The sequence below is a fragment of the Haliotis rubra genome, unplaced genomic scaffold, assembly GCF_003918875.1.
Source record: "Haliotis rubra isolate DU_JTF1 unplaced genomic scaffold, ASM391887v1 Scf404, whole genome shotgun sequence".
NCBI lineage: Eukaryota > Metazoa > Mollusca > Gastropoda > Lepetellida > Haliotidae > Haliotis > Haliotis rubra.
The window spans coordinates 729,069-738,717 of NW_025767085.1; the positions used below are offsets into that span (position 1 = coordinate 729,069).

Consider the following 9,649-nt stretch of genomic DNA (forward strand, 5'->3'; position numbering starts at 1 on the left):
TATAGTAGCACAGACTATCAGCATCGCTTTCTTGTGGGTAATCACCTATAAGACGGATCTCACGCTGTTTAATTTCATCGGCTTTGCTTAAGGCCTCAATACTCTAGCATGGTGTATTGATTAGTGTTAATAAATTCTTCAATACCAATTTGGTGTATGTTTATTAATGCGCCTTACTCCAATCGGTCTGTCTATGTATATTTTCTCCAGGTCATGAGAAACTACGCCATTAAACCCCAGTTTGACACTGTCACGACAATAACTTGACTTGGCTTTACTCCAGCGTTGGTGAAGTAATCATTTGTAGCGCACTGACATGTTAGATTTGGGATTTACACTTTTTCAGTAAGTACAGATCTAGTACATTTGGGGGCTGAATTCCATTCGGGATTTGAACCCAGACTCTCAGAATGAGACACCTAATGAAACATTATGTAATATTTGTATACTACATATTTCACATGATACATTCGAGCACTTTCTAACATTCACTGTGTATCCAGCGTGGTGACACTATCCAGCCCGAGTAGTATACTATATGGCAAAAGTTGACTATTTGTCAAACGAATTTTCAGATATTGAATAATAAAACCTCTTAAAACTGTCACCCATTAGAAGCAGCAAAAACCAGAAAAAACCCCAAACAAAACAAACGCAACCCCCCAAAAAATAAAAAATAAAAATAAAAAATAAAATTAAAAAAAAATTAAAAAAATAAAATAATATAGTTGCAAGCAACGATAAGGGCTCCTCGGTCGTAATACAATCTAGCCATTTGTATCTGTCACGTACTTGTGACAATATTAATGGCTACAGTTAGTATGGATCGTGTCACTGTGAGTAATGATAAATACTTCAGTCATTAACTGTAAATTCTTATGGTCGAGGGTTAGATACAAAGCATTGTGTGGTATGGTTTGGATAATGATACTTGTGGCTTCGGAAACAGATGCTGACTTTAATATAACTTCAACGGAATAAGCATACTGGTTTCAGGTTGCAAATTATTTATTTGTTTTAACTGAATAAATGACATCACCGCCAATTATGACAATGTTTTGCTTCTATGTGAAAGTTTTTGAACTGAGAGTACTAAGCGTCCTGTAAGTTTAGATTAGTTTATAGAAATCTTCCATACTTGGATCTGAAGTTAAGAATATCATTTGGTGTCTAGGGGGAAAATAGGAATGTCAAGACAGAACAACCTGTTCAAACCGTCAAAATAACACACCCAAAAACCCGACACTTTGGTAATCTTAGCTAACAAAGGTGCAAGATTCACACTGTGATTCACATAACATTAATCAAAACAAATCTGTCTCTCAAAAAAACCCCAGAACAAATGTTTCCAGTGATCTAACTTCAAGAACATTTAGGAAAATTACCCTGGAATTTGTTGATATACTTAAATTGTTACCGAGCTTGTGATGAATCTTGGAAATTCCACACCACCAGCACAAACATCGAACCAGTCCAGTTGGATAGACGTCATTCACTGTATTCACTTGGGTGGTTCAACTGGTGTAAATTTGACTTAAAATATTCATATCAGTTCCAGCTGAATGTTCATTACATTGGCACTATAACCCAAATGAATTTGGTTGTGATTTCTTGAAATAAGACCAACAGAATTAATAGCAACTGTTTCTGTTCCAATAACAAGATTTTGCAATTTCATCAGCAAAAATATACGTCAGGTACTAGAAATATTAAATCTGGTGAGACATTTTGGTTCAAAGTACCGTCCACAAAGTATTTTATATGCCTAATAAACGCCGAATAAAATGTCAGGACTATTTACTGTTTCTACGGTTACAGGTCAGCAAAACAAGACTGAGGGCGGGTGTCAAACTTAAAGTCTGTAATACGATGGAAACAGTATATGAACACAATGCATAGTCAACAAGGCTTGCGCCGTTTTCCTTTGAAACATGTATATGCCCCATGTTCGTCACCTGTGAATCGTCCATTAACTATATGTACTGCAAATGTACAACACAAATAAATAATGAGATGTAGATATAGATGTAGATGTTATGAACATGTGACTGCATACTTACCTATTAGTTTTCAAGTGCTATCGATGCTGACACGGTGAATAAGCGTGTGCAACTTGCCTGCGTCTGTGAGGAATCGATAACAGACAGCGCGAGTACCTGCTTGAAAGAGCGGCCATAATCGTCCTCGCACTTTCCTTCAGACTGTCGCATGTTTTGCACGGGTACTCTGCCGTGCTGTAAATGTCGATGAAACTTTAAAAAATTCGGCAATGTATCCCTGGGCCGTCGGTGATATAAAGAAGTCCCTATTTTATTAAATCTGTGCAAACTTTGGGGTTCTGAGTGTAAGTATTATTTATCATGACTGGTACGTTGTTAACAGTCTGTTTGCGTGATTTTTGGTGTGGTGTGCCTCGAGTTGTGGGTCAGTTTGCTTAGCACTCTTTTTCTTTCATTTGGGGCAGGTCTCAAATAGGTTTTTTTCCTTTTAGCTCCCATACACACGGATAATGTTGAACGCCGTAGCGCTTGCAGTGACTTTTGACATAGTACCAAGAACAGAAAATGTTCAGCAACCAAAGGCCACTTCAGAGCAAGCGTTTAAAGTGTTGTATGTGCTACGTTTGGTTTGGCACAAAATGGCAAAGAAGCCCGTGGAAGTTTTTAAAGACAAGTTTTGCCCAGAAGTAGCGTCCAATATGGCAGCCATCATATCCACATAGCCACATTTGACGATGCTACTGTGTAGTAAGGTGCATAGACACAAAGTATGCAAAGTTTGAAAGCCGTAGCTCTTGTAGTTTCAGTGCAGCACATTTTGGGAGGTAAGCAGTCAGGATTTTGCTGAAAAACATCACCCAAAACTTCAATCCAACATAGAGGCCAAACGGTGCATTTTAGCGACTCGACCCGTCCAGGCGAAATTGTAGACATTTTGATTGCGCATCTGCTCAAGACATTTGGTAGTCATTGGATCAGTAGTTTTGCAGATATTTGCTGCTGAAATTGAATTTTTTAAATTAATTTTGAATTATCTGCCCTTTGCTATTGGGCATAGAACCTTGAGATTTTTGCAGAAACAACTTCAGCACTGTGGACACCATGGGAATTTTTTTCAAGCGATTCTATCCACTGGTGTTCTTTGTAGGAGTGGTACAAAATTCGTCGGAATAATAAATAATAATAATAATAAAAACATTATGAATTACAATAGGTCTCCTGCTTAGCAGCAAGGAGCCCTAAAAAAACAACAACAAACGAATATGACCGGCAAAACACCTAGCAAATGCAGCATCGTAATCAAAGGGTACGAACAGAAACTCAAACAGAAAGCTAATGATGCTCATATAGTGCTGGCGACTTCATCTGAACAAGTTACTGTTATTGTTTCCATGGAATTGAAGCACTGTCTGTCATTTAATTCAGTGTTCAATAATCACACATGTATCCTCTGTCTTTTTATTTGTGTGTGGAAAGGGTGTTTTAGGCTGGAAAACGTTTGCCTAATCTATTTGATCTTTTATGTCAATAAAATATGTTTAAAACAAATTACTATCGGTATATGGAACTTCTTCGTTCGATAATCAATGCAAGTTAACGTGACACACAGCCAATAAGCACATGCGTTAAAATATCCAATTATCCAGTTATGATAGCATGAGAAATTCGTTACCTTCAAAGTTTCTGAGCACAAAGGTAATCGCGATATGAGTTGCTTGTCATTCTCTGAATATGTTTGAAAGATATTTTATTGACATAAAAGATCCAATGGATTGCTCTAAGATTCTCTGAATGACAACCGTGACCACGAACAACTTCCAGGCAACGTCTCTTGTGTGTCATGAAATCTCAAGGATAAATATCAACAGGCAGACAATTTATTAACATTGACAAAAACGTTTGTATCACATTATGTCCTTTAAAATACAATTTGTAATGTAAAAATATGTGATACTGTCTCTGTTTGAAAGCATGTTAATTGTCACTCAAGGGAAAGGTGTAACTAAATTCGAAATAAAGCATATGACTTAACATAAATGAAAATCAGCCTTGGTTTACGGGTTCCATGTGGTGAATGTAGACATTTATTGCGCAAAGGTATATTGGAAACGACATTCGAAAAAACAGCACTATTTGACAAAAATACTTTAAATAATGTATAACATGAGGTTCAAGGTCATTGGTCTCGGCATAAAACCACACTCACTCACTCACTCACATTTTCGCGAACATCTGGTATCAAAAAGTATTTCTAGGTAAGTCAAAAAGACACGCTTGTGGTATAGACGGAATCGAACACTGAAGACTGCTTAAGCCGAAAATCTTTACCTTTAATTATGAGAACCTTTAATTATGTACTTTTGCTTCAGGTAAGCAAGTGCTCCCACAGTTCCTCAACCGCAGTGACCAACATTTCTGCTTATTCCGTACATTCATATAACCATATTTATTAGGAAAATAATAGCTTCCTTCAAATAATCTTGAAAATTTAACATGCATGACTAATACCATGTCGGAATAATATATTTCTTTTATATCTTTTCCAAACAATGATCAATGATGCCTGCAAACAGGCATTCGTACTGTAAACCAACTGAAGCCCTTGCAGAATCTATACTAGTTTTTTCTGTTAAGTGAAAAGAGTACATGCAAAATGGATGAGCTGAGTTTACAGATGCTCGCGACGCCGCGTGCAACAACAATCATCACACGGCATCTGTATGTGTCGTACGTGAAACACAAAGGTCGTCCACGTTTTATCTAGGGCATCAATCTTCTTAAAAATCGAAATTAGGGGTAAAAAAATAACCATCAGTAAGATTACATTGGTCACCGAAAGAGTATTTTAGGTACATGTTTGTCTTTTGAAAACTGAAACAAAGCATGAATCCAAATTGTGTTGCCAAATTTAACATATTGCTTAATTTGAACATATCGAAATCTCAAATTCTCAAAATATTTTCAAAACATATTTTTTGGAACGGACCAAATATTTCAGTAATTGTCCTATCCTATCAGAGACATTTTGGTAATTTTGAGAGTGACCTTCAGCCATGGCTTGTGTAAACCCGGGCGAGGGGTAATCTGCATTATATGGATTACCCGTTTGTGGATTTGGCTATGAACGTTGGTTGCACTCAGCAGTATTCCAGATATCTGGCGGCGGTCTGTAAATAATCGAGTCTGGACCATACATTATGTAAATAATCGAGTCTGGACCACACAATCCAGTCGTCAACAGCATGAACATCGATCTACGCAGTTGGGATACGATGAGGTGTCAACCAAGTCAGCAAGTCTGACCACCCGAGCCAGAACAATTCTACCCGGGATCTTCACGGGTGGGCTTATGGACGTAATAGCATCTTGAGTTTAAATTGAGTGCATCCTTCACATTGAATAAAAAGACACAACTACATCCATATTACAACTATATTGTGTTTTTGTGCCTTAAGTATGCAGTGCTGCAGTCAAAGACCTCGGTGCCACTCTTGACACTGAACTGTCAATGGAGAAGCATGTAAATCAACTAGCCAAGACGTGTTACATGTACATCCGTAACATCAGCAAGATCCGCATGCTGATCTCAAAAGATGCTACAATCAAGCTGATGAGGTCATTAATATTATCACATCTGTACTACTGCAATGTTCTGCTAACGGGATCTCCAAAAGGATTAATCAACAAACTACAGCGTGTACAAAACACAGCAGCAATAATTGTAACCATGTACCCAGCACGAGAACACTACTCCGATGCCTGCACTGGCTACCTATACAAGAGAAGATTATATACAAAACCTTGTGTATAACATTCCAGTGCATCCAGGGTACAGCGCCAGTCTATCTGCATGAGCTTCTCAAGCCATACGTTCCATCTAGTTCTCTGAGATCTCAGACAAGGAACTTGCTGCAAGTTCCAAAAACAACAACAAAGGCCTATGGCGAACTGTATTTCTTTCATACAGCAGCAGTCCAATGGAACCAACTGCCAGAAAATCTAAAATCATGTGACAATTTCTCAACTTTTCAAACTCTATTAACGACCTATCTCTTTCAGGTGGCATACCTCTAAAACTTTTTCCTACCTACTTCAAAGCGCTTTGAGCATGTCATTCAACGTGGATATTGCGCTATAGAAATTGACTTTATTATTATATTATTATTATTTTAGATGATATTGCTATGATGAACATCTAGTACATGCCAAAGTGTTTTTCCTTTCAAACTCTGGCACCTGAAGTAGTAATTAGAACATCCAGCTCATTGAGTGGGTGTTGGGCTTTGAGTTAGACATGATGTATACCTAGTTTGTGTTTACTTACAATAGTTTTTACGACAGAATAAGTGGATGGAAAATCATTTACTTAGTCAGGAGAATTAATATTATTTTCCTAAAGAAATTAATATTAATGATTTTCTATAAAACTAATGCTCAGTTATTAAGCTATGTCAACATGTACGCTAAAGTACATATTATACTGTTTTAGTATTTGCCTTTTTACTGTTCCCTAACTCTTTTATCGACTGCCATCTGATGAGAAATGATGTTTGTATAAATGCATATCGCCACAGAGAGATTGAACAAGCTTAAATAACGTGCATCTGTTGCAGACAAAGCTTCATTGAAAATTCAGGTCATATATTGAAGTAGGATTGTTGATTGTAGCCTCGTGAACTAGGCCGTGAAAATCGGAGAAAATCGAGTTGAATAAGTTTAATTTTACACTGCTTTTAGCAATATTCCAGCAACATCAAGGCGGGGAATACGCGAAATGGGCTTCACACAATGTACAAATGTGAGGAATGGAACCGGTTATTCGGCGTGACGAGCGAACGCTTTCACCACTTGAGTACCTCACGAGTTAGTTGCTATTAATACAGATGTCCCTGTGTCATTCATCGCAAGCAATCGAAACAAACATCGCATGCAACATATAACAAAAGTCTCCACGCAAAACAAACCTTACACAAACATGACCCAAACATTCACATGACGAACAAATACAAACCCAACATGATCAACAAACACAAACCATACATGTCTAACAAACACAAACACAACATGATCAACAAACACAAACCCTACATGACCAACAAACACAAACCCAATTTGACCAACAAACACAAACCCAACATGATCAACACACATGAACTCTTTATGACCAACAAACACAAACCCTACATGACCAACAAACACAAACCCAACATGACCTAGAAACACAAACCCTACACGGCAAACAACCAAGAACTCTATATGACGAACGAACATTAACCTTACATGACCAACAAACATGAACTCTACATGACCAACAAACATGAACTGGAACCAGCTCAGACATCCGATTACTCCAGGATATGTTATCTCTTTCACTGAGACTTGTATTCATCATTATGACTGAGTAAACCCAAGAACACATTGTGCAAGGAAGTATGCCTGGACAGAACGGTCTGGAAACCAACAGACAAACGGTGTGTTGGTCTCGTTTCTTTCAACGAGACAATGCACGTGCTCATCGCGCGCGAATGGGCAGTGTTAACCTCCCAACATCGCACCAACCAGTGAATGGCATGACCAGCAACGGAAATCATTGGAAACGAGAGCAAGATGTGCGCGTTAATGTCATTACTCGGCGACAACATTGAATGAACATGATAGGCGCTACAAGAGGAGTAGGACATATTCCCTTAAATCCCCATTGGCAGCCCGGTACACACTGTGCCTCTTTAGGTGAATACATGTTTGACAAATCGGGGTGGTATTTCCCTATACCGATCCCACACCGTCATCTTTCAAAACTCCTATCGTCCTTCAAGATCGTCGGCGGTGGCACTTCGATCACCACCCGTTGTTATCCAAATACTTTTAGTGTTTTTCTTACAAGTTTTAATAGAAATAATATGTCATTTTCCGGGTATCACGTCATTCTATAAAAAGCAGTGGAGCTTTTTAGTATGTTACATATTATAACAAGGCTTGTCAGTTACGGACAATGTTGAATGTGATACTCTATTGATATTGCGGGCTTAATACTATGTCCCGTTAGTATCCTTGTAGAAAGTTTTACAAAGTACTAAATATATCCTGACAATTAGTGTTAGATTTAGCGCAAATAGTTTCATCTGATGGTTTCAGTGAATCAGAAAATTCAAACATGCAATGCATAAGGATTCGACAAAACTGCGCCGTCCAGGACGTCTACTAAAGCAGTTTATAAACCTATGGCCAATTTTGTCTATTGTTCTTGCAGTTGCTTCGCATTATGGACTAACCTCGGTAGAGGTTTTACGATTGCAGGAGGTTTTACAATGATCATTGTAATACCTCGCAGGAGGTTTTACAATGACCGTTGTAATACCTCATACGAGGTACGAAGTTTTACAATGGTCGTTGTAAAACCTCATACCCTGATGACTGATCGTAAAATATCTAGTTATTGAAAACTTCCAATATTCTTTGGCCATAACTGGTTTCGAACCCGCAACCCATCGCTCTCTAGCTTGGCGCTTTTATCCACTACGCTACGAAGGATCGCTGTGAGGAAGGAGATTGTTTGTCAGTATGAACCATGTGTTTCTCACACGACAGGTACTGCGGGCAGCGCACGTGCAGGACACGGGTAGCGCGTGCAGAGCACGAGCATTGTGCCAGTCGCATCCCAGTTGACACCGGCTGTTCCAACATTTGCGGGCTGTTCCATCAATGTTGTTCTACTCAGTACATGCACAAATTGAAATTAAGTGTTGTCTTAGACGGTTTATAAGTTAGATAAAACACTCCTCCTCGGTTTTGGTTGAGATTGTAAAACCTCAGTGTCAGTTTCCTTCCCCTGAGGTTTTACAATCTCAACCAAAACCGAGGAGGAGTGTTTTATCCTACACATATCATATTATAACTACGCAATTATATGACCGACATGTAAGCGTCCGACAGGATCAAAGATATGTAAGCGTCCGACAGGACCTAAGGAATCTTCTCTTTATCGAGACAAGTCACAAGGTGACCACACCTTAAACATAATGGAAATTATACACGTACGTACCTTTGCCCTGTGCTAACCCGTCTCGAAAGTCAGCTGCAGAATGCGCTGTTGCCCAGTTAGAGGAGGATCGTTATGTGCGCCTTTTGATAACTCGCCAAATGGCATTCCGCTTCAGTTCACAACGGGGACGAATGAAACACCACCGTGGTACAATGGTACAACGTTTTTATAAGCTTAATACTCTTCATGTAAACAGGGCAAATTGTGTGTTGCATTTCTGCGTCTTAAAATAAACAAGTAACTGTGGGTGAACAAACATTCAAATTGTGAAATCAAGGGACTCAATTTATGCGACAATACTAACACTTTAGTCAGTGTATTTTATTTTGCTGCACCCAACAACATGTATCTGTTAACATCCGTGATACACGCTGATACAACGCAGTTGCAATTTTACGTCAGAGCCAGGAAGAAATGTCACATACAAGGAATGTCAGCATGTCCTTGTAATGTGTGTTAATAGACTGGAGACAAATCGGTGGCTCTCAATGATTATTTGTACATGGTGTGTGAGTATGATATTCAGTCGCAAGTATTTATCCTTTGTTTTGGCAGATGACAATTTAGAATTGATTAAAACTCTTTTCCATATTTGTATAGAATCGAT

At 38.5% G+C, this 9,649-nt stretch overlaps 1 long non-coding RNA gene across 2 annotated transcripts in view; it reads right to left on the reverse strand.

Annotated features, from left to right (window-relative positions):
* Positions 1–9,206, reverse strand: part of LOC124287669 — a 49,179-nt gene extending 39,973 nt beyond the window's left edge. Inside the window, exon 1 of one of the 2 annotated variants that reach the window (XR_006901312.1) lies at positions 9,043–9,206. This is a non-coding gene — a long non-coding RNA (uncharacterized LOC124287669). The remainder of the gene's footprint in view (positions 1–9,042) is intronic. The other variant, XR_006901307.1, reaches the window with a different exon arrangement.
* Between the last annotated feature and the right edge of the window lie 443 nt (positions 9,207–9,649).